Source organism: Meles meles, chromosome 4 (assembly GCF_922984935.1).
Source record: "Meles meles chromosome 4, mMelMel3.1 paternal haplotype, whole genome shotgun sequence".
Lineage (NCBI taxonomy): Eukaryota > Metazoa > Chordata > Mammalia > Carnivora > Mustelidae > Meles > Meles meles.
In genome coordinates this window covers 28087518-28112900 of record NC_060069.1, presented here as the reverse complement: position 1 = coordinate 28112900, position 25383 = coordinate 28087518, and the positions used below count along the sequence as shown (strand labels likewise).

The 25383-nt window shown below is 48.0% G+C and overlaps 1 protein-coding gene across 3 annotated transcripts in view; it reads left to right on the top strand.

Annotated features, from left to right (window-relative positions):
* The first annotated feature begins 3313 nt into the window (after positions 1 to 3313).
* TRAK1 (trafficking kinesin protein 1) overlaps positions 3314 to 25383 on the top strand; it is a 121042-nt gene continuing 98972 nt past the window's right edge. For all 3 annotated transcript variants that reach the window (XM_046003474.1, XM_046003473.1, XM_046003471.1), the window contains exon 1: positions 3314 to 3595. The gene's annotated coding sequence lies outside the window, so the exon portion shown is untranslated. The remainder of the gene's footprint in view (positions 3596 to 25383) is intronic.

Below are 25383 nucleotides of genomic sequence, written 5' to 3'. Positions count from 1 at the left end.
TGGATCATGAGGTGAGCCGAAGGCAGATGCCTAACTGAATGAGCCACCCAGGCGTCCCTGTAACTGTTTTTGTGTTTGTAGAAGTTCAGGTTGTTTTCCATTTGACTTTAATGGGCGAGAGATTGGTCTTTTCATTTCAAGAAGGGCTTCTCAGTACAGTGGAATGTTATTCAGCCTTCAGAAAGAATGAAATTCCAACAGATGCTGCAATGCAGATAAACCTTGAGGATATTACGCTAAGTGACGTAAGTCATTTGCAAAAAGACATGATATGGTTCTACTCACATGAGGCACTTAGAGTAGGAAATTCATAGGATAGAAAGTAGGCGGTGGTTGCCAGGTTGTGGCGGGAGAGGAGGCTGGGGGCTGTTTAATGGGTGCACTTTCATTTCTACAAGCTGAAAAGCATTCTGGAGATTGGTTCTACCATCATGGGAAGGTACTCAGCACTACTGAACTTTATGCTTAGAAATGGTGAAGAGGGTACATTTTATGTTATGTGGGTTTTTTTTTTTTTTTTTTAACCACAACAAACCAAAAATATTAGGACCAAAGAAAGTCGTGGTGAGCATTAAAATTCACAAATTATGGGATATGATGTACCTCAGTTGTGGCGTGCGTGTGAGTCCCCGTGCCTACGTACTTAATTCTTTTTCACCGGGGTTGGAGATGAGAAAATAAATTGGAGTTATTCTGTTCTACTTAAAAAAGAGAGGCCTCTCAAGCTTCTGAGGGCTTTGCCAGTTGCAGCCCATAAGTGTACTTTGTGCTTCAAAATGGCTCCTTGTGTTCCCGTTTGAGGCTTGAGTGAGCATTTGCTGATGTGTCCAAACTATGTTTTTTAGAAAGTGCTTATACTTACTTGAGCTATTTGTTTTTTAAGATTTTACTTATTTATTGGAGAGAGAAAGAGAGAGAGCACGAGCAGGGGGAGGGGCAGAGGGAGAAGCTGGCTTCCCACTGAGCAGGGAGCCTGAGACATCGGGTTCAGTCCCAGGACCCTGGGATCATGACCTGAGCCAAAGGCAGACGCTTAACCGACTGAGTCACCCAGGTGTCCTGGAGCTATTTGTTTTATAACAGTATATTCCTGGGGTGAGGGTATGACTACTGTAAATTGAAGCAAAGGCGCCAGTTTAGTAGCAGTTTAGGGCTCGTAATCACCAGGATTTTGGCCAAACCCCTCACTATGGATCATGAAAGCAAAAGTTGTATAATCCACGGTTAAAGTCATCTTTAAGAAATCTGTATATTTGAGACCCCTTATTTAAAAAAAAAGGATACATTGAGGGATACATTGAGGGTTCAGTCTGTTAGTGGATTTGAAACTTTTGGAAGGCCATGTTCATCCTCTCTCTTACCTCTGGGCAGGGTGTCTTTCCATGGTGATGAAATCATCTGGGCCCTGAAACTTCTTTTCAGGGTGGCATGGTTGCCTTGTCACTGGTGGAGCTGTATTTAACGCCCCCCACCCCCGCTCTCTGTGGCACAGTTGGGTTGTTGTTAGCATTTCACGGTGGTGGTAAACATCCTGGGCCCACATCCAGCCAGGCTGCCCTCCTGAATTTATTACCACCCCTCCCACCCCAAGTAATGCCTAAAACTGTTTCTTAAAAGTCTTGCCAAATTGAACCTTTTTATAATTTCTAAATCTTTGTCAGTCTGATAGAGATTTTCTTTGTTTGTTTGGACCGCTATTAAGTTTCCTTAATATTGTTTAGTGTGTGTGTTTGTGTATTTCTTTTTTGGGGACTAGAGAATCTATAAATCCTTTGACCTTTTTTTTTTTTTTTCCCTTTTTAGCAGTTTGCTTCAGGCTTGTGAATCGTGTGCATTATTTAGACGTTAATTCTAAGTGTCCCTTCATTTCACTGCCATTCTTAACTATAAGCAGGCTTTCTTCCCCTTTGAGTTCTTTCCATTGCTCTGTTCACTAGTGGGAGCCCGGAAGGTGTGGTGGGCTTCCCTGGCTGGAGCTTCCCCAGGAGTATCAGGGATCAAATCGTTAAGCTTTTACATGTCTGACAATGTCTTTCTGTTGTCTTTGCATAGAACAGTAGCTTAATGGGCTCGCAGGTCTCTTCTGGAGATCTCCTGGTCCACCTCCGTAGGCCCCTGCAGCCTGCAATGTTTTTGGGGTCCTGCTTGGGAATTCCAGGCTTTTTCTTACCAGGCGGCTTCTCCATTTGTACTTGAATCACTAACTAGATGTCACAATCCAGTTTTATCTCTGGTTACCTTTCACTACAGGCTCCCCCACTCCTTCCCACTTGATAGTTGTGTGTTCACTGTAATGAGGGCTGAACTCATGTATATCTAATAGGAACTCTTGGTGTATTATGGTAAATAACACCTTGTGGAGGGAAAAGGTCACAGATTAGGGCTGTAGTTTTCTGTCACAACCTACTGTGCTGTCTTGGTATTGGGTAAAATATCCCTTAGCTTCCCCCTCTTTTTGTTTCCTTTCTTATTTAAGAAAAAAGGGGGGAGGAACCTGGGTGGCTCAGTGGGTTAAGCCTCTGCCTTCAGCTCAGGTTATGATCTCAGAATCCTGGGATCCCATTGGGCTCTCTGCTCAGCAGGGAGCCTGCTTCCCCCCTCTCTGCCTCCTTGTGATCTCTGTCGAATAAATAAATAAAATCTTAAAAAAAAAAAAGAACTATACTGGTTATTTACTACTAACTGTACTGGTTGTTATTATACTTAATGAAAAAAAAAAGAACTATATACTGGAGCAGTAATTCTAAAACTGTTGGTCCCAGGATCCCTTAAAAAAATTATTGATGATCCCAAAGAGCTTTTGTTCATAGGCATTATATTGATTATATGAATTAGCATTAGAAATCAAAATGGAGGACCACCTGGGTGGCTCAGTGGGTTAAAGCCTCTGCCTTCGGCTCAGGTCATGATCCCAGGGTCCTAGGATCGAGCCCCGCATCGGGTTCTCTCCTCAGCAGGGAGCCTGCTTCCTCCTCTCTCTCTCTCTGCCTGCCTCTCTGCCTACTTGAAATCTCTGTCTGTCAAATAAATAAATAAAATCTTAAAAAAAAAAAAGGAAATCAAAATGGAAATTTAAGCCACAGCTATACAGAAGGACACATTCCATTGTCACCCCACATCAGGTGGTCTCTGGAAAGCTCCACTGTGCCGTTTCTTTTATCAGAATTGAAGAATTTGATGGGAAATGCCTCGGTTTACAGAATCTGTGATCTGAACCCACATCATCTCAGGGCCCTTATTTTACTGTCGTTTTTCAGAAGCTCTGCTAAACTGCTCCTCTGTCTGGATTGTCCCCTAGGTTTCCTGTAAGGAGCCCCTGCTGGTGCGCCACACCTACCGGGGGCTGTCCACCTGACTGCCCCAGACTCCGGCAGCGGGGCCCCCGATGGCAGTGGGCACCTCCCCGTGAAACCTGCCAAGCTGGACGCCACAGCTCCGCGCGACGACACTTCGGCCAACTCTGTGCCCCCTTTGGAGGCGTGCAGCCATGCAGTCCTAGCCTGCAGCCCGGGCATCCCTGAGGAGCACTATGTAAGCGAGGCTGTGGAAGATGCTCCCAGCTGCAGAGGGTACCGGGATGCCTGCACCATCACCGGTAAGGGGGCCTTTCTTGCCTGGGGCGGGGTGGGGGGGCACGGGGGTGTGTGGCCACAGGAGTCGGTGGGGGGAGGTGTGATGCGCCAGGGAGGATGAGTGGAGTGTGTAGGGTATGAGCTTTGGGATGGCGAGAGCCACCATCCAGACCCAAAATGAGATGAAGAATTGCCCTGAAGGTTAAGGATGGGAAATTTTCTTTCGTAATTTTACTTATTTATTTGACGGAGAGAGACACAGCAAGAGAGGGAACACAAGCAGGGGGAATGGGAGAAGGAGAAGCAGGCCTCTTGCTGAGCAGGGAGCCCGATTCTGGGCTTGATCCCAGGATCCTGGGATCATGACCTGAGCTGAAGGCAGACGCTTAACAACTGAGCCACCCAGGTGCCCCAAGGATGGGAATTTTGAACCCTGAGCAGCTTGCTTGGCCTGCAGTGATGCTGGGTGTAGTTTGGCTCCTGCTCCTCTCGCGGAGGCTCCGTTTCTGATTCTCGCATAAAAGCAGGTGGAATGGAAATCACACACGACTGTCTTGTGGGGATGCAAACATGGGGAGCTGCTCATGGTGCCTGGCGTCTGCTGCCAAGGCTGGCTTAGATAGCGCTTCTTACGCATACCTGCAGTCATCATGACTTCCCCGAGGTCCAGAAGCAGAGTTCATCCCGCTGGAGCTCTTGCTTGTTGTCCCCCGCTCCCAGGGATCATGGGGATGAGTGCTTGGTGGGGCTCCGAGCAGATGTGGTGTGGGCTGGTGAGCGCAGACAGCAGCAAGGAGTGTTGTTGGAGTCACATCTAGATGCCTTCATATCAAAGTTCACCCCAGTTCTCGTTTTGTCTCCAGTGTTTACTTTTCTCCTCCTGTTTGAAGTAACACCCAGTGACAGCTGAAAATGTGCAGATTTGCTTCCAGTAGCTTTCCACTGATCTGTCTCACAGTTAGGCGTGGGGGACCTCCTGTATGTCAGGCCATCCCAAGGCCAGGGGGATGGCCCAGGATCCCAGCCTGGGGGCCTCGCCCTTGTGCTGAGTTCCTGCCCCACGAGTGGCCCTCCATCTGCTCGTGCCCTGAATCCCACCCCTACTGGCCTGCCCGCTTCTGGAAGGAGACATTTCCTGCAGCTCCTCTCCTTCCACGTCACCCATTCCCCCCTGCTCAGGGAGCTCTCCTCTTAGCCCAGAAACATGCTGTGATCTCTCCCTTCGTGAAGAGGGTTGCTTGTGGTCCTCATGGCCGGTGCCGGTACCCATGTCTCTGCTCCTGTCTGTGCTCACTGCAGTTTCTCTTCTGTGCTCACCTGCACCCAGGGTGAGCAGGGTGTGAGCCTACCATTCCCCCAGCGCTGAGGCCTTGTCAGTGCAGGGGTCCGTCCGTAGGCTTCATCTTCTTGCCTTTTCAGCAGGGCTTGACACTGCTGAGCACTCCCTTCCGGAAATCTGGTCCTCCCTTGGCTCCTGATTCTCCTGTTCTCCTACCTTGCTGGCTGTTGTTCCTCCCAATCCTGGGGATGTTGGGGGGCCTGGGGCTTCGTCTTGCTAGCCCCAGTGCCCCAGGGGATCTCCCTCAGTCTCCAGGATTTAGAATCTGCCCCACGCTGACCCCTGTCTAGCTCCTGTCCTCAGACTAATCCTCTCCCCTGGAGGCCAGACATGTTGGTTTAAAGCCTCATACAACATCTTCTCCTTGGGTGCCTGTGGGCATCTTAAACTTGAATAGCTAAAAGTGAACCCTTTCCCACCTCGGCCTGCTTTTCCTGTGGTCTACCCTGTCTTTATAAATGGTACTTTTGTCCTTGTAGTTGCCCATTCCAGTTGCCTTGCCGGCATTCATGATCTCTGTATTTCTTTCATACTCCAGTTTGCTGGGAAGTCTTTTGGCTTGGTCTTCAGTGTGTCCAGAATTTGATGGCTTCTCACCAACTCCACGGCATCTACCCTGTCTTACGCCACCTTCCTCTTACATCTGGATTATTGCGGTGGCCTCCAAATTGGGCCACCTGCTTTCCTGCTTGCTTCTGTGTGGTCCGTTCTCTGTCTACCCACCAATGAGGCTTTTTAAACACATAGTCAGATGATTTCTTTCATCATCTGCTCCAGACTGCCAGTGGGCTCCTATTGGATCATGGCCAGTGGAGGTCTAAGTGACAGGGCTTTCCCACCTCTCTGACTGTCTCCTTTGTGCCCACTCCACCCCAGACACACTGGCCTCCTTGCTAATCCTTGGACTCACCAGGAATGTGCTGCCTCAGGACCTTTGTTCTTGCTGCTGCCCAGCACCTGGATCACCTTACCCCTGATGTCCTCATGATTCCCTTTTCACTTTCTCCAAGGGGGATTTCATTAGAGGCCATTTTGTGACTGCCCTGAACGAAGAGTGGTCCACCGCTACCTTTCCCCTTCTCTTTTTCCTGCCTTACCTTCCTCCCCAGACTTAATCATGAGTTACTACTGTGTGTTTGTGTTTTAGGGCAAGGACTTTGTGCAGCCCTGAATCCCAGTGATTAAAATCATACCTCATGCAGCCAGTGCTTGGCAAGTAGGGTCTCTTATCCCCTTTTTACAGGGAGAGAGACCAAATCATGAGAGGTTCAGCATCCTGCCTAAGATCCTTGAGCTCGAGGGGTGAGATTGGAGTGCATGTCATGACCCCAGGACAGGAGTTCTGGGCCCCCCAGGAATACAGTCCAGGGGGGTGGTCAGATGAACGAGTGAAAATGGATGGTGCGCCACAGGTAGCGCAGCGATAAGCATGGGCATATGAGAGCACGATGAGAGGAGTGCTTGGCCGAGCCTGGGAGGGAAAAGTTTGTGGGAGGACCCAGAAGGCTTCCTGGAGGAGGCAGTGTCCCAACTGTGTCCTTATTTGTACAAGCATGTGAACTAAGCCCTGGGCTTCCAGTGGTATCTGTGCCAGCGAAATCCAGGAAACATCCAGCTTGTTGAAGCAGTTTCACTTTCTCTGAACGTGACAACCGAGGATAAGGAAATGGTAGAATGCAGTGCTAGAACTTCAAACCCCACAGGGCGTGGTGCCTGGAGGCTCTTTGCTGGGATGTTGGTGGCAAGCCGGTGGAGGCCAGCTGAGCCGCAGAGCTCAGCGCTGTCACATTTGGCAGTGGCTGAGTGAATAGGAGTGTGAGCACGGACCCTCTTTCATGGTCAAGGTGCTGGACGGCCAGATGGTGCAGGTTCAAGTCTTACTAGAGGGTCATTGAAATAGTGAAAACCATTCTCGGAGAGACCTGGAGTGTCCCCAAGAATGCCTCTCCGCCTCCAAGGGCTTTGCCAAGTGCAGTCCCGGGAGCCCACTTGGCATCAGGCCTCCGGTAAATACCCTCCACCCCCGGTTCCCAGCGAGCCATGAGGTGAACAGCAGACCTTTTGTTCCTTTTTCATTTTTAAGCAAAGCCCAATGTTCAGCACAAAGCCCTGCTCCCCTGCCCACCCCCCCAACTTAAGGATATCACATTTTGGGTGCGTCATTTTCTCTTTGGGGTGGTTTAACAAGATGAGCCGATAGGGTGCCCAGGCTGTCTGGAGTTACGTAACCCATTGTGCCTCCAGAGCAGCCACAATCTTGGGATTTGCCCCAACAAGCAAACCGAGAAAGCTGCTGAGGGAGGCACAGCGGGGTTTCTGTGTTGAGGTCTTGTCTGCGCTGGGGTTCTCACGGAGAATCCCCTTTCTCTCTGAATTGTTTTTGGAGTGGATTTCTGTACATGGCCTTGGTACTTCGGTTCGGGCAGCCCGTTGGGGCCCAGCCTCTGCCAGGACTCTGCCAAGGCGAGCTCATTCGGACAAACGCATGTGGTAAGAATGTCTGCTGTTTGTTTTCTTTGTGGTGTGGCCGGAAAGAAGAGACCACAGGAGAAGTAGTGTCTCTCCTGCCCTGTTTTGCTTGGTGGGTTGTCCTTGGGCATATGAGGGGGAAATTGCAATATTGAGTCACTGAAGGGCAGAGCCGAGGGTCCGCAGAAGCTGGTCCCACCTTGTCCCCTCATCCCGGAGGCTTGGGGGAGGCAGTGACACCGGGCTGTGGGGACACTTCTGAGTTGGGACCAGGCCTCCCAGACGCCTAGCACTTTCCCCCTTGTGGTTCTTTGCAGCAGCTGAACAGGGAGGGACTTCAAGCTCCCCCTCCTCCCAGCCCTTACCTCTCCAACTCTTCAATTTTTCCTAATCCTGTGTCTTCATCCTGGTTTCTCAGAACCTCACCTGGCATCTGGGTCAGCAAGGACTTTTTTGAAAGGTGAAGGAAGAACAGAGTTAGTGTCTCCCTTCCTCCCCCTCTCTTCTCTGCCTTTACTTTTTTTTTTTTTTCCTTTCTTTCTTAAACATGCTTGGCCCCGTCCGTACCTCTGATCCACACCCCAGTGATGGAGAACTTGCGAATCATCTGTGCTCTGGCTTGTCTCCCCTGCTGGGGGAGCTGGTCAGAGTCCAATGATGGATGAGTGTCTGGTGTCTGTCCTGTCTTCCTGCTCTTACCAAGAGCTGACTGGGCCCAAATCCAGCAAACTGAGAGGCGAGCCCCTCTTGGCCTGTTCGAATTGGTTCAGTTTTCAGGACATTGAAGAGTTGAATGAGAGATGATAGGGTCCTGTGAGTGTGGGGGTGGGAGGGCTATGTAAAGCCCCTCAGGCATGTGCCACGATTCTGTTCAACCAATAGCTCCGCAAGGCCAGCATTTTGTTGGGGTCCAGCCTGAGAACTGGCTCTGAGCCCCGGAGGCAGGCAGAGGTCGAGCTGACCAGCGGCGTCCCCCGAGAATTGCTCCCACTCTGCAAATCCACTGTTTAGGATTTGTTCCTCTGTCGCTAGCCTAAGCCATCAAACTTGGTGGTTTATCCTCTGAAAACATGCTCAGAGAAAATATTATGGACATCTTTATGAGTTCAGTTTAACGTCTTGCCTGTTGGTTCCTGTCTAGCGTAAAAGTCCTCATGTGTTTCCCGTTGAGAAGTTTAGCCTGAATGGTACTTGGCTGAGTGAAACAGAAAAGAATGGACCATGAAATATCCCTTCTTTCACAGGGTGAGTTGTGAATTAGCATCCAGGGAATGACACGTTTTCTAAACTCATAACTTGGACGTGTTCTTTTTTTCTTCATAGCAGAATCTGCTCTGTTGAGCTGTTGGGTTTTGTGTGTGGAAGGCAGGAGGAAGGCCTCATCTGCTGATTTCCGGAGCTAATGTGTACGCTTCAGCAAAACACGGGATCATTCACATCTGTCCCTGAAACACGCTGTAAGTGATTTTGGAGGTCCGCAGCGGGTCCTCCTTCCCCCTCAAGTCCCTCATCGTGAGGGGAGTGGGCAGAGTATCTGTCACACAGGGTCTTCAACAGACATCGTAAAGTCTAGGCAGAATGTATTAGTAAGATTTTTAGCATGCGATCTGGAATCTGTAGTTCCAGGTGCTGGATATCTGTGTATTTTTTTTTTTTTTAATCATCCAAATTGGTTTGCATTTTGAATTTGAAACAAGTTTAGAATATATCCAATGTATTCCTGTTAGTCTCTGCCCATTTTAAACCATTTTAGGAAGCTGGCAAATAGTAAATGACGTTAAACAAAATTAAAGAGTGATCTTGTTATTTCTTTCAAAGATTTTCTTTCTTTCTTTGAGAGAAAGTGAGAGAGCACAAGCAGAGGGGGAAGGGGCATAGGCAGAGGGAGAAGCAGGCTTCCTCCTGAGCAGGAAGCCCGGTGCAGGACTTGATCCCAGGACTACAGGATCATGACCTGAGCATAAGGCAGCCGCTTAACTGACCAAGCCCCTCAGGAGCCCCAAGAGTGATCTTATTTTAACGTATTGACCAGGTGTGCTTTGCAGGCGCTTCAGGACATTGATCCCAGCCTCAAATAGCATTCCTTGTGGTGTTCCTTTAGCCGTTCTGTTTTCTTTTCTTTTCTTTTTTTTTTTTTTTAAGATTTTATTTATTTGTCAGAGAGAGAGAGTGAACACAGGCAGACAGAGTGGCAGGCAGAGGGAGAAGCAGGCTCCCTGCCCAGCAAGGAACCCAGTGTGGGACTCGATCCCAGGACACCGGGATCATGACCTGAGACGAAGGCAGCTGCTTAACCAACTGAGCCACCCAGGCGTCCCTAGCCGTTCCGTTTTCATAATGGATTTTTATTAATGTGATTTGCAGGTATCAGAGTGAAGTGAGGGTCGCTTCATACATGCTTTTGTCTAGGAGTCCCCTTTTTGATGTGACCAGACCACGGCTCAGGGGCATTTGCTGGCTGAGGGGCCAGGTGTGGGCCTCTGGCCTCAGCACCCTGTTTGCTGCATTGGCAGGGCGGGCTTTACGGCCTTCCAGGGACTCAGCGAGAGAGGGTGTGGGGCTGGCAGGAGGAGCTCGGTGTAGTTGTTCCCCTGGGTTCAGATGTTCCCCTGTCTGTGCGGTTCAGCGTTAACTCTGGGACTCATGGCCTGGGGAGAACTGCCTGTGTTCTCTGCCCCCCGATCTGGTGTGAACGTTGATAGATTTGAGCCCTTCAAGCTGAAACCGTCATGAACTGGAACTTTATAGCTGTAATTAGACCTGGAACAAATCAGATTTCATAAATCATGTATTAGTCAGGGCTCTCCAGACGAACAGAACCAACAGGATATACATCTGTAAAGAGGTTTATTATGAAGAATTTACTCACAGGATTATGGAGGCTGACAAGTTCCAAGGTCTGCAGTCAGCAAGCTGGAGACCCAAGAGAGCCAGTGGCGTAGCTCTAGGCCAGAGACCTGCAGCTTGCAAGTTAGGAAGAGCCAGTGTTTCAGTTTGAGTCCAAAGGCAGGAAGAAGTTGATGTCAGCTCCAAAGCAGTCAGACGGGAGGAAGCATCTTACTGGAGGGGGGTTTCTTTGTTCTAGTCAGGCCTTCACCAGATGGGATGAGGCCCACCCACATTAAGAAGGGCAGTCTGCTTTACTGGGTCTACTGATTGAAATGTTAATCTCTTCCAAAAATACCCTCACAGGAACACCCAGAATGTTTGCCCGACTCTCCGGGCTTCCCATGGCTCAGAAGGGTTGACAGCCATCACAAATGCTAACACAGGCCGACACTTATGAGTGGTTGCTCTGTGGCTGGCAGGCTTCTGGGCACTGCTGTGGAAACTCATTTCGTCCTTGGCACAGCCCTGCTAGGGTCGGGGTGGTGGGCAGTGTTATAACTGACACCCTTAAGGAGGTGTAGAGTGGAGTGGCTTGTCCTCTTATGTGAAATAGGGGTCCTTGAGGTTTAGACCACACGGTGTCATTTGCTGACCCTATTTCAGTGGATTTCCTCCATGTGAAAAAAATTTCTTTTGAGAGAGCGAGAGTTCTTGAGCAAGTGTGCAGGGGGAGGGGCAGAGGGAGAGAGTGGGAAAGAGAGAATCTTTTTTTTTTTTTAAGATTTTCTTTATTTGAGAGAGAGAGGGAGAACACGCGCAAAGGGAGAGTGAGAGGGAGAAGCACACTCCCCGCTGAGCAGAGAGCCCAGTGTGGGACTTGATCCTGGGACCCTGGGATCATGGCCTGAGCCAAAGGGAGAGGCTTAACCGACTGAGCCACCCAGGCACCCCCTAAAGACCATTTTAAAAGAACCAGCGTAATGCTTCCTTGTAATGTCAAGAAGCCAAAGGAAACTGCTATAGCCTGGAGTTTGGTTGTGACTACAGGCACATACATGGCCTTGCCAGGGTGTGTGATGTTCAGTCAGCTCCTGCCCCTGCAGGTGGGATCACCGGGGAAGGTGGCAGCTGCAAAGGCAGTTGACCATGTGCTGAGTACTTAACGTCCAAGCAAGAGCCGCTGTTTGGGGTGGACTCCTGTCAGGGGAGCCTTTACAGTATTTCCAGGGTTTTCATCATAACGGTGTATGCCAGGGAATGGTGTTGCATATATATCTTTTGGGTCACTTATCCTATGTGTCTGTAAGGTAACAGGGAATGTGCATTTAGGATTTGGTCTACACCACAGCACTGCCCTCCAGAGAGCCTGCACCCATTAAGTGCCTAGTATGAGTGTAAGGGAGTGGCCATTTCCTTCCAGCTTTGGGCATCGTCAGCCCTTTTCACCTTGGTTATTAATCAGGTAGTCAGGAAAAAGGGGACTTCATTTTACTCTGTATCTTTTTCATTATGAATAGTCTGTACCTCTTTTCTGTTGCATTTTATTTTCTGCAGACAGCCTGGTGTTTTGGTCTTTGCTCATTTTTCTAATGGGTTGTTGACCTTTAAGAGGTATAATTAAATTTCTGTTGTGTGTATAGAGGATAGGGCAGTGTGTCAGGTTGAGATTCTTTTACATTTCAGAAGAGGAAAAATGTCTTAAAAATAGTCACGTGAATTACTATTTAACTACTATTACTATATATTTGATATTCATAGGAGAACCAGAGGGTAATAAAAGATTATATAAAGGGGATTTCTGAAGTGGCATTTCCAAGAAGGTTTCTATGGGAAAGCAGTGTTTGAGCAGAAGTCTGAAGATTATGTAGGCGTTTTCATGGTGGGGATGGGAGAAGAGCATTCTAAGCAGTGAAGACAGCATGAGCAAAGGCCCTGTGGCAGGAAGGTTATTGACAGTCATAGCTAACTGAAAAAGCACTTACTGTGTACTTGACGTTGTCCTAATTGCCTTTTATATCTACCTGCATGTAATTCTCATGTTTCACTTATGCAGCATACTTCCCCAAACCTTGGCCGTTGAGAACAGCAAACATTTATAGTCTCACATATTTCTGTGGGTTGAGAAGTTAGGAGTAGCTTAGCTGGGTGGTTTTAATTCAGGGTCCCTTGCAATGTTGATGAAGGCTGCTGGGGATATTGATGTTCCCAGATAATTGAGCAACTATATGATGAAGACACTTGTGAGACTTTCTGGAGTGGGGACTTCAGTTTTGACGGATGTTGCCAGAGCAATTGTATTTTTATGCAGATAAAGTGGGGGTGTCTGGCCCACACCCCCCTGCACCCCCCTGCACCCTGGGTATTGGCAAACACCTCGCGCTTTGCCAACTGAGGCGTGAAAACAAGAGCGCAGATGGTCTCGATTTACATTCCCCTCAGTACGTAGAGGGAGTTTTTATTTTTATTTTCCATATCTGAGAGAAATGCTTCTTACCAGTTTCTGTTTTTAGCCCATGGAGTAGTTAATTCCATCATTCCATATAAGAGAATAGTAATTTACGCTTTCCTTCCTTTGCCAACGGTGGAGAAGGTCTCCTTGTACCTGCCTCACAGGCTTGCGTGAGGATTCACCGAGTTACCTCACGCACGGTGCCGAGCATGCTGTGGGCACATAGTAGGTGTTCAGTGAGTCCCTTCCTGTGTCGTTACTGTTGCACACGGACTGTTTATCATCTGTCCTTTGTCTGTTATAACTGTCTGTTGGTTTGTGTGTGTTTGACCGGGAGGAAAGGCCTGGGCTGCCTGAGGCCGTGCTGCTGGGTGGAGGGTCAAGGGGAAGGACAGTAGGTTGCAGAGTTGTTTTACCTGTTGCCCTTCCACTGTCCCCTGGTTTACGGTCCCCTTCCCCCTCTTCTGTCTGTCTCACTGTCTCTGAGAGGGTCCCAGGTTTTTTTTTTTTTTCTAAGATTTTATTTTTTTATTTAATAGAGAGAAGAGCGAGAGATCACAAGTAGGCAGACATAGAGGGGGAAGCAGGCATCTCACTGAGCAGGGAGTCCGATGCGGGGCTTGATCCAGGACCCTGGGATCATGAGTTGAGCCAAAGGCAGAGGCTTTAACCCACTGAGCCACCCAGGTGCCCCCCACTTCGCCCTTTTTCTGGGCCCCAGACTTACTCTGTCCTTTCTGACAGCAGCACGCTCCCACCCATCTCCCAGAAATGTGCTTATCTTTTACCCACTTCTGGCTCCTCTCTCACCTCTTCCTTCCTTTGCCCGGGCTGGGTTTGTTCCTCCTTTTTTGTTACTTTACTACTCTCCTTGTTCTGGGTCAGGCTCTGCGGGGAGTGGCAAGCTGGGTGGGATTTGGCTCCCATCACTGGAAAGCCTTTCGAGGGGACCTCGGGGCGGGTCTCGGAGGCTTCTGGAATGTTCGGGAGGCAGAATTTGTTTCTCTGCCTGTCTAATGGGGATGATGGATTTATTGAGGGGGTGAAGCAAGTGACCTATTTCTGTGAAATACTTAGAAAAGTGACAGTCCAGGGAGCCCAGTAGCACCTTCTACAGTGATGGAAATGTCCTTCATTAAAATGTCTTCACAGACTTTCAGCATATGATCTCTGATTTTGCTTTCTTTAAAGCTCTGGCTGATTATAGAAGTGATTGGGATCAAATATACTTCCCATTACATTATTGAATATTACGTTATTGAATATTTATCTCAAAAATTTTTTGATGAACTTGGGGCTCCTGGGTAAGCATCTGCCTTCAGCTCAGGTCATGATGCCAGGGTCCTGGAATTGAGCAGGCTCAGTGGTGAGCCCGCTTCTCCCTCCCCCTCAGCCCTTCTCCCTACTCATGTTGTGTGTGTGTGTGTGTGTGTCTGTCTGTCTGTCTCTCTCTCTGTCAAATAAATAAAAAATAAATAAAAAATCTTTAAAAAATTTTCTTGATAAACTCTTGGGATTCTTGCTAGAACTGTTTTCTGCTTAGTTGTGGTTCTTTTTATTAGATAATGAGGGTTTTTGTTTTTGTGGGGGTTTTTTTGGTTGTTTTGTTGTTGTTGTTTTTGTGTGTGTGTGTGTTTGTGCGGGGGAAGGTCTCTTTTTGCTTTGGTTTCTAGGAAGCTCAATTGCCTTAGGTTTTCACTGAATAGGTATACTAGTAAAACTGTCCTTGCCTACTTCTGCCTCCTTCCATTTAATAGGATACACAGGATGCTCTCTTTTTATGCTTATTCTTTTTTTTTTTTTAAGATTATATTTATTTATTTGATAGAGAGAATGAGCACAAGCAGGGGGAGTGGCAGGCAGAAGGAGAGGGAGAAGCAGGCTCTCCGCAGAGCAGGGGAAGCCGGATATGGGACTTAATCCCAGGACTCCGGGATCACGACCCGAGTCATGAAGGCAGTGGCTCAACCAATTGAGCCACCCAGGAGCCTCTTTTTATGCTTATTCTGACATAGTTCTGCTGAAGCCTTAATGGACATACATGAGGTTTGAGAGGAAATAAAGGTTGACTCACTGTACTTTCTCAAGTCTCCATGAACTTGCTCCTGTGGGAAGTCCACCCACCCCCATATTATAGCCTGTACCGACTCTGACAGTATTCCCAAGGGAGAAGCAGGGTGCCTTCCTGGGGTTCTCGGCCTAAAGCATGTTGGCTTTGGGGCAGAGACATTTTGGGTGTTTTACGGCTGCAGCATTTACTGTGGGACCTTGGGCAAGTCACCTCGTCTCCGAAGCTGTTTCTGCATCTCTAAAATGGGATGACAGTAAGAACCTCAGGGTCCTTCGGTGTTGGTACTCAGCATGGTGATTCCTATTAAGTCCTTGGTACAGCGGTGCAAGGAAGGTGTTCAGTAAGGATTGGTGACTGTTGTTACTTACCGCTCTGCTTAATTCCCATTGGGGTGAAGCTGCCTCCATGCGGCCCGGTTTAGTGGGAAATCTGCTAGAGACCTTGCCCGTCGTCCTCATCTCTTATTAGTTCACTATTCGCATGGTGTGATTTTGAATTCCAGGAGTGAGGAGTCAGGCTTTGGATCACCTGCTGGGGTGTGCCTTGGTGCCTTATGCAGACAGGGATCACTGTGTGTTTTGTGATTTGAGCCTTTAAGTTTCACAGGTGTCTGTCCTGGGAAACAGACTGAACACACGTGTGGGGACACGTGGTCGGGCCGAGGCTCTGGGAAGGCCTGCAGGGCCCCGGCTTTTTAAACGGCAGTCATACTGGGGCCTGCCTCAGAGCCCTGGGCCAGTGGGCATCCTGTTGCCGGAGGACTAGCCTGGAGGACTATGTTTTCAGTTTCTCTTTCCTCCCTTGTTTCTTTTTACTTCTCCCATCTTTCCTCTCCTATCTTTGTCCCCCCTTCCTCTGTCCTCCCTCCCTTTCTTCTTTTCTCCCTGCCCTTCCCTCCATATAAGAGAAATGATTTCTTCGTTTTTCTTTTTTAGAAATATTTATTTATTTTTAGAGAGAGTGTGTGACCGCGCTTGCTCGCACGTGGGGGTGGGGGCAGAGAGAAAGGGAGAGAGAGAATCTCAAGCAGACTTCCCACTGAATGTGGAACCTGACTCAGGGCTCGAGCCCACGACCCTGAAATCAGGACCTGAGCCGAAATCGAGAGTCAGATGCTTAACCGATGGAGGCACCCCTCTTTTTTCTTTTTCTAAAAATTTTACACCTGGGGTGGATCTAGCCGGGCAGACTCGGGAAGCTGTGTCAATTCGACCAGAACTACTTTGGTAAAGACTGCAAGGTACAGGCCCTGCTGGGTTAATGTTCTTTAGTGCTGTTCTGGCACAAGGTGGCCCGTTGTAAACTAGTTCCTGTTGCGTGTCTGGGTAACAGGCACCTTCTTCTTTCCTGGACACATCCTGGGATAATGAAGGGGCTCCATTATGCTGATTTGGAACATGCTGGGGTTTGGCTACAAGAGGAAGATTAGGAAAGGTGTTTCCCAGCCATGCTGCTGAGCGTGCAGGTGAGCGTACAGACAAGAGAGGGGACAGGTCCTTAACACAGTGTGTGCAGTCAGTGTGCGGTAGGTCTAGGGAATTCTCAGATGGAGCTAAGTGGGAAGGGAGGGCTGAGTGTTTGCATGTGAGCTCTGGAAGTCTTTAGGAGGGAACCTGACCACTAGGAGAAAGGAAGGAGGGAGAGCGCGCAGAGACCGGCCGCTCATCCTGTGGAAGGTGATTTTACCCTGAGTTACTGCCCTGCAGAGAGGCTGTTTTAGACCTTACCCAGCCCATCTCACCCCCCCACCCCTGCCACCCTAGCACTGTGGCATGGGGTGCTGGGCGTGGGCCCCTCCCAGCATGGGAGTCCTCAGCCTTCTAGGGCTTTCCACCATCCTCATGGTGCTTTCTGATTTCCCCTAGTGCTTCCGGGAGCCCAGGGACAAGGCAGGGCAAGGTGGACGCTTGTTGTCATGCAGAATTGGGTGAAACTACTGTGGAGTGAGGGGGTTGTTGAAGCAAAGGGCTGTGGGATTCAAGGTGGAGGGAAGGGCACAAGAAAGGCAAAGCTGAGGAATCACAGGGCGGTGGTCTCCAGGTGGTGTAGTGGGAATAAGTGAGGGGGAACTGTGAGGAGACGGGGCTGGAGGGGCTGGTCGTGGTCAGGGAGGGGGCATGTGAATTTCAGATTTCAGAGGTGGCCCAGATGTGGCTGGCAGAGGTGGAGCGTGGGGGCAGGGAGGGACTAGGGAGTGGACAGGTGAGCATGAGCAAGGGTGGCTTGAGTCTCAAGTGAGCCAGCGTAAGGGCAGGCGGAAGGAAATGAACCATCTGTGGCTGGAGGAGCCGGAGAATGTGGATACGGACTCCAGACCCCGAGTGGACCAGCTCAGAGCAAGACTCGAATCCTCATCTTCCAGGAGGTCTTCCGCCCTCCTGGATTTTGACCTGTATGCTGGAACACGTGTGTGGGCCACACTGAACCTTCCCAGTGGGGGAGAACCTTCCTTCTTGCTTCTCAATGTCTGGGAAGACGATGATAGGGCTAAGCCTGGGGCATGGCGACCCTGACATTCCTTCTCTTACAGGAATTCTGTTCTCCTTTTCAACCCAACTTGCCAAGTTTCAGCTTATCTGATGAATGTAATTGTACTTCTTTTTCTGTATCAAGAAAAACCTTGACAACAGTCCGTTCAGATGATCATAACTGCAGGCGTGAGCTCCACTGCTCAGTGTCATTTCAGCTCTGTTTTTCCCTATTTATGTGGGGGTTTGTGGTGAGTAAAAAATGGTAAGGGACAAGCCTGAGTTTGAGAAAAGGTGTGGGAGTCCCCTGGTGCCCAGTCTCCTTTTGCCGGGACCAGGAGGCTGGGAGGGGTGCTGGGCCCACCCAGGTGTGCACACAGCACCACCTAGTGGGCGAGAGAAGCACCAGCAGCAGGAGTGACAGCTTAACCCAGAGACCAGAAGCATCCGTGCCCTGGGGTCCACAACTTCGGAAAAGTGGTTGAAGGAAAGAGGTTAATTGTCCAGAGAATCCCACAGGAAGGCAGATGGCTTCAGTTGTGTAGAACAAAACAAATCTCCCTCCATCCCTCCATGCCTTCCTCTGTCTTGTTCTTTCTACCTTTATTCTAATTGATCCCCGTCTGCTGTTTGCTGGAGTTCATTCTAGAGATTGTTTTTTGCAATTTATGAGAAGAGGGAGGGTATTAGGAGAGCCAAGCGTGACTGTGTCTTTCCTGCTTAGGCTGCTGTTTAGGAGGTCCTGGTGGTGGTGTGATTTCAGTGCCATGTGGGCAACTCTTTTCTTCCAGCTCTCAGTTATTATATGTTATGTCATTTCAAACTGAGTGTATATTAGTCAGGTTTTGCTGAGTAACACACCACTCCCAGATCCACAGTGGCTACTGTAATGTCTATTCCTAGATTGTGGTCTTCAGTCACCTGAGGATGGCCTGGGCTTCAGTTCAGGTCTGCCCCCCCTAGCTCTCATTGGAGGATTTGGGCTGAAGGGGCCCTGGCTGTCTTCAGCCATCCATCCCCTTCTCCTGGCAGAGGACAAGGCTTACATGGACAGACTCAGCCCGCACATTCAAAGTCTCTGGCTGGACATGCAGCAGAGTCTCTGGCTGGCATTCCAGACTGGCCGAGGCAAGTTCTGTGGCCCCACTCAGTCGCAGAACTGCAAAGTAGTGTTTTGTTCATAGTGCACCAAAACCAAGGTAGATAGTGAAGGAAGAATTGTGAATAAGATGAACAGCCAGATTTTTAGAAGATCCTCGAATGGCTGAGGTTCCTCAGTGGCCTTCGGGAAGCCACAGGGAGTCCACGATCTCCACAGTGGCTTGGAATACCAGTTGGCAGACCTTTCCCCTAAAGATCAGAGGGTAAATATTTCAAGCTTGTGGGTCACATGACCTGTGTTGCAATGACTGGCCGCTGCTGTTGTAGCTGAAAGCAGCCGCAGACAGTACCTCAAGGAATGGGTGTGTAGCCGGGTTTCAGTAAAATCCCTTATTTATGAAAATAGGCTGGGGTTGGTTTTGACTGTGGATCGTGGTTGGTGGACTCCTGGTGCAGACGTTGAAGCCCTGATTTCTCTCCGGGTGTCAACCTAACAGTAAGAGAGGAGTAGCCCAGTAATACCCTACCCACCATGCAGCATGCTCAAGCTGTAAACTGGTTCTTTGTCACTGAATTTTCTAGGCAGCCAAAGCTTCTTGTTTCTGTGTATGAAACCTTGTTTTGTTTAACCTGTTCTCCATGGAAATGTCTGGAAAGGGTATGAGAAGATCCTTGGTCTTTCCAAGGATGATAGTGAAGGTGATTTAACCTTCCTGGGGGATTCAGATTTATCTTTCAGAAACAGCATTTTTGGTGAAGGACTTTGAGGTGGGCCTAAGTAAGGGTAGTAGGTGTGCTCACCGACCCTACTTCCCCATCTCTTGTGGTTACGTGTTTATGTGTGTGGCCACTCCATTGAGATATAATTCACCCATTTAAAGTATATAGTTTTATGGCCTCTAGTTTGTTCACAGGGTTGTGCAGTTGTTACCACAAATCAATTTTAGAACAGTTTCATCACCCCCAAAAGAAACTCCAGACTCTTTAGCTATCACCCCCAACCCACTCCCATCCACACACCTCTCTCCAGTGTGGCTGAATTATTTTTTACATTTTATTTATTTATTTTTTTTCCCAGTGTTCCAAGATTCATTGTTTATGCACCACACCCAGTGTTCCATGCAATACGTGCCCTCCATAATACCCACCACCAGGCTCACCCAACTCCCCTTCCCCCTCCCCTCTAAAACCCTGTTTGTTTTTCAGAGTCCACAATCTCTCATGGTTCACCTCCTTCTCCGATTTCCCCCAATTCTTTTTCCTCTCCTTCTCTCAGTGTCCTCCATGTTATTCCTTATGCTCCACAACGAAGTGAAACCATATGATAATTGACTCTCTCTGCTTGACTTATTTTTTCCAGTCCCATCCATGTTGATACAAAAGTTGGGTATTCATCATTTGATGGAGGCATAATACTCCATTGTAAATATGGACCACGTCTTTTTTATCCATTCGTCTGTTGAAGGGCGTCTTGGCTCTTCCCAAAGTTTGGCGACTGTGGCCATTGCTGCTGTGAACATTGGGATACAGATGGCCCTTCTTTCCACTACATCTGTATCTTTGGGGTAAATAACCCAGTAGTGCAATTGCAGGGTTGTAGGGAAGCTCTATTTTTAATTTCTTAAGGAATCTCCGCACTGTTTTCCAAAGTGGCTGCACCCACTTGCATTCCCACCAACAGTGTAAGAGGGTTCCCCTTTCTCCACATCCTCTCCAACACACGTTGTTTCCTGTCTTGCTAATTTTGGCCATTCTAACTGGTGTCAGGTGGTATCTTAATGTGGTTTTGATTTGAATCTCCCTGATGGCTAATGATGATGAACATTTTTTTCATGTGTCTGTTAGCCATTTGTATATCTTCTTTGGAGAAGTGTCTGTTCATGTCTTTTGTCCATTTTTTGACGTGATTATCTGCCTTTTTTTTTTTGAGTTTTGAGTTTTGAGTTTGAGGAGTTCTTTATAGATCTTGGATATCCAGTGTGGGTGAATTTTTAATGAGCATTTGGAGGGTCACCTCTTGGAATCTGCTACCCTGGTTTCTTGGCCCTAACAGGCTCAGCTCTGGCCTTGGAGAGCAGAGCAAGGAATCATCATCATCCACCATCATCATCATCTTTTTCTTCCCTTTTTTTTTTTAAGAATTTATTTATTTATTTATCGTGAGGGGAGGGAAAGAGAGAGAAAGAATGAGAGAGAGAGAGAGAGAAACAGTGCACAAGCAGGGGAAGCTACAGGCAGGGGGAGAAGCAGGCTCCCTGCTGAGCAAGGAGCCAGATATGGGACTTGATCCCAGGACCTGGCACCATGTCCCGAGTTGAAGGCCGATGCTTAACCAACTGAGCAACCCAGGCATCCCCGGAGCCAGGAATCTTCTTGAGTGGTCATTGTACTCTGCAGGTGCACAACCAATATTTTCACGGCTCCTGAGAACCTGGGCATCAGAACTACATCAGCTGAAGACATAGCTTTAACATTTGTCCGTTATCATACCTTTCTTTTTCTTCATTTGTATTTTGCTTTGGAGGAGTTGCCCTTTGTAATTTTATACTTGTGTTGTTTTGAGACCTGGTTCAGGGAACATGGAATCATTTCACGCTCGGGTTTTATTGGTTTTACCTATTTTGCTTAACCACTTATTGTTGGGTTATGGTAATGGTTTTGGGGATGAGTTTGTAGTCTTTTAATATCCAGATGATCTCACTTCATGTTTTGAAAAAGTGGTCATTGTTTGCCTCTAAACAGAATTTCCTGCCTAGGAAATCATTTAGATGAACAATAAAGCAGTGGACTGCATTCAATGGTCGATGCACAGTAGGCATTATGATTTTAAAAAATTGTGTTCTATTAATAAAATAAACTTGTCCTGATTTGGCATCTGACCATTGATCTCAGCGTTGAATCTTCGACATGAATTGGCTTTCATCCCATCGTAAAAGCTAACTTTGGGGAGGAGAGGACCTGGGGAGGATGTGGGCCTTGAACTCTAGAAGCTGCTTTTCAGGGCAGCAGCTTTTCAAAGCTGCCTTGAAAGCTTTAGAGAGGCTAACCGTAAAGACTGTTATAGATGTTTCTGGGAAACAGAAAGCAAGTGTGAGTGTAAAAAGTTAATCTTTTTAAAACAGGAGACTGGATCTGAACCCACAAATTAAAGCAAACAGGAGTCAAGGGGAGAGAGGGAGATGGGTGAGGAGATGGGTGATAAGCTGTCTTTTCTTTGCTATGGAGAAGTGGAAAAATAGACGTTTACTTCCTAGTGACTGAAAGATAACTGCCGAACAGCGGCTTCACCTGGTAGGGTTTATGTAGTGGTGGTAACCCTCCGTAAATGTTTGCCTTCATATTACTATTGTTTGTTATCATTATAAAAAGTACAGCTGGATCCCTACATCGCTCTCATACCCAGTAAAATCCACATGGCCCAAAGAGAGAACGAACGTCAAGAAAGAAGCCAGAAAAGTGGTAGAAGTAAACATTTCTGGATATTTTAATCATCTCGAGTTGGGCAAGGCCATCTGAAAGGGGATGCAGAGGCTAGAACTGTAAAGAAAGGGATCATTTTGATGATTTAAAAAATTAAGCCTGAGACGGGGATTCTTGGTGTAACGCGATGTGTCTGTTCCTGAAAAGCTCACATGTTCTTTGGAATCACCAGCCAGAAATAACAGGAGTTGGGCGACTTTGTAGCCAGAACACTAAAAAGTACAAAGCACGCACAGTGCATGGGGAGATAAGGTGAGGCTGTGGGAACCGTGCAGGGCAAAGGCTGGGAGCCCTGCAGACGGTGGGGGCTCTGAGCCCTGCAGCTCTCATGGAGGTGGGCATAGGAGGAAGGGCAGCCTCTGCGAAGAACCCCCCTGCAAGGCTGGGCTGCACCTCCTGGGGGTGGAGCCCTACGTGTAGTGCTTATTTTAAACTTCTTTAAAAGAGGGCTGAAAGGGCTCCTGTCTGTGCAGTATAAGAGGGCTTCCCTGCTTCAAACCGACATAGGAGCTCCTGCTAGAAAGTCCTATTGCAGCACACAAGGCTGTGTGGGAAAACCCAGGAAGCACGAGTAGGGCTGCATGACCAGTGGGGGGAGGGAGGGGCAGGTGGCAGGAACAGTTACTCTGTATTTGACAGGGAATTAATATAAAACTTCTCTGTGTATAACAATATTAAAGAAGAGATAAGCAAGAAAAAATACATATGAACATCCTGTAAAAGCAGAAGGCCAATATGTCCGTGAAAAGAGGTTGGATATTATTAAGGAATAAAGGCCAACAGCCAGCTGGTGCATGGAAAGGTGCTCAGCATCAGGAAAATGCAAACCAAAACCACAATGAGGTATCACCCCTCCTTCCCCCAGCTATTAGAATGGCTCGTATGGAAAAGACAAGAGACAACACATGTTGGTGAGGATGTGGAGGAGAGGGGACCCTCGTGCACTGTTGTTGGCAATGTAAATTGGTGCAGCCACTATGGAATATTTATTTCGTTATTAATTGCAAAAACCTGAGGAGTCTGTGAATGGGAGAGGGATTGCGTAACTGAATTGTGGCACATGCTGCAAGTGGAATACTATACAGCCCTTACAAAGGAGGTGGCTCAGAATTTATTGTCATGAAGAGATGTCTGTGACATATTGATGACATCACCAGTGAATTTTCCAAGCCATGTGGAGGGGAGAGAAATAAAATCACAGGAGGCAGAAAAGAGATTTTCAGAGTGGTTTTGGAATTAATGACTGTCTCCAGGGCTTTTGGATGTTTTCCTTCCTCCCTTCTCCTAAATCTCTGGCCAGCTTACCGGTGCAGTTCTCATCCATCAGCAAGTGCTGTTACCTCTACCTTCAGCGTCTTTCCTGAATCCAGCCACTTCTCCCACCGACGTCATTCTAGCCTGAGTCACCATTGGTTCTTGCTTGGACTTCAGCAATAGCATCCTGGCTTATTCCCAGCTGGTAGCCCCTTCAGCCTGTCCACACAGCAGCCAGAGAGGCCTGTTTAATTTCTGAGTCAGAACATGGCGCTCTTCTTGGGGGGGCTGCCCACTGTGGCCACAGTGGGCTCAGACCTCCTGCCACGGCCTAAAGTTCCTGGGTGCTGTGGCCTCACTCCCATCCCACTCCCCCTGCACTGCTCTTCCGACCCCAGCTCTGGTCACCCAGGATGCCTCTGGCCTTTCTTTATATTTACTCTTCCCTGTGCTTGGAGCACTGTACCCCTCCATCCTCATTCCGGTTTCTGCCCCAGTGACCCTTCCCCAGAAGTGAACAAGTAATCGATATTCATGGCTTTATAATGGTCTACTACGTTTGGTATGATTTACTTAAATACTGCCATTTTGGGCGCCTGGGTGGCTCAGTGGGTTAAGCCGCTGCCTTCAGCTCAGGTCGTGATCTCAGGGTCCTGGGATCGAGTCCCACATCGGGCTCTCTGCTCAGCGGAGAGCCTGCTTCCCTTCCTCTCTCTCTGCCTGCCTCTCTTGTGATTTCTCTCTGTCAAATAAATAAATAAAATCTTAATAAATAAATAAATAAATAAATACTGCCATTTTGCTAGACATGAAAGTTGTATTTGGCCATGCAGTGAACACCCTTCTGTTTTTAAAATTAAGAATTTTTAAATTCAGATATAATGAACTTACAAGATTCTGTTAGTTTCAGGTAACGAGTCAATATTCTATACATGTTTCAGTGTCCATCAAGATAAATGGACTCTTCATCCCCTTTCTCTCCTTCACCCATTCCCCATCGACCTCACCTGCGGCAACCACCAATTTATTCTCTGAATTTATGAGTCTGGTTTTTGTTTCTTCTTTGCAATGAACATCTTTTTTGAAAGTATGTCGAGAATGTGAGTGTTAATGCAGAAATGATTTACGGGTACTTAGGACCCCCCTTTTGTTTTTGATAAGCTTTTGTTTCCATTTCAGGCCTCCTAAGTAGTCTGCCCAATTTAGGGTGATCATTGTTCAAGCAAAGACAGTTTTTAACAGCTGCATTGAGGTGTAATTTACGGAACCATACAGTTGTAAGGATACAGTTGAGAGAGATTTTGCTGTGGACTTGAGTTGTACCACCTGCCAGAGGACCTGTACCATCTCCCGTTCCCGTCTGCAGTGTGGAAGGGTCCCAGTTTCTCCCCGTCCCCTCTGACTCAGGCTGCTGTCTGTCTTTTTTGTTTTGGCCACTGTAGCACGCGTGTGTTCCTGTCACAGTGTGGTCTATCAGCAGGGGCGCTTTCGTTATTAGAGTTTTTTTTTTTTTTAACTACGTTAAATCTATATAACAATTCCCACTTAACAATTTTGAAAGTGTATAATTCAGTGGTATTTGGTGCATTCAAATGTTTGTAAGCACCATCTCTTTCCAGAACATTTCCTCACCCCCAGAGGAAACTTCCCATCCATCAGCGCTCACTCCCATTCCTCCCTCCTCTTAGCCTCCAGCAACTGCCAGTCTTTCTGTCTCTGTGGCTTTATGTATTCTGGATATTTCCTGGGAAGGGAACCATATTACCTGTGGTCTTTTTGTGAGTGGCTTCTTTCACTTCGTGTGATGTTTTCAGTGTTCATTCGCATCATAGCAGGTACCCTCTTTACGGCAAAATGACATTCCATTGTGAGGTTATACCACATTTTCTTTATCAGTTCATCCATGGGTCGACAATAGGTTGTTTCCACTTTTTGGCTCCCGGGAAGAGTGTTGCTGTGGATGTTTGTGTACAAGATTTAGTTTGAATACACACCTTCAGTCCTTTCGGGTATCAACCCAGGAGTGGAATTAATTGTAGGGTCATATGGTGATTCTGTGTGTAACTTATCGAGGAGTTGCCATACTGTTTTCTAGAAGGGACACCTTTGAGTATGACAGAGTGATACTAATACTTAGACTGGGAGAACAGGCATGAACTGGGGCTGTCCTTGGGGAAGCCCAGACAAACAGGCGTCCTTGCTCAGCCTAGCCCTGCCACCTCCTCTCTTCCCTCCTGGTGTTAGCCACCATCCAGATGGTGTGCTCGGTTCCCTCGCATGTTTTTCAACTTCTGTTCCACGTGTATCTTTTCTTGTCCCTGAGGTGCCAAGGTCCCCAGGTTTCCAGTCTG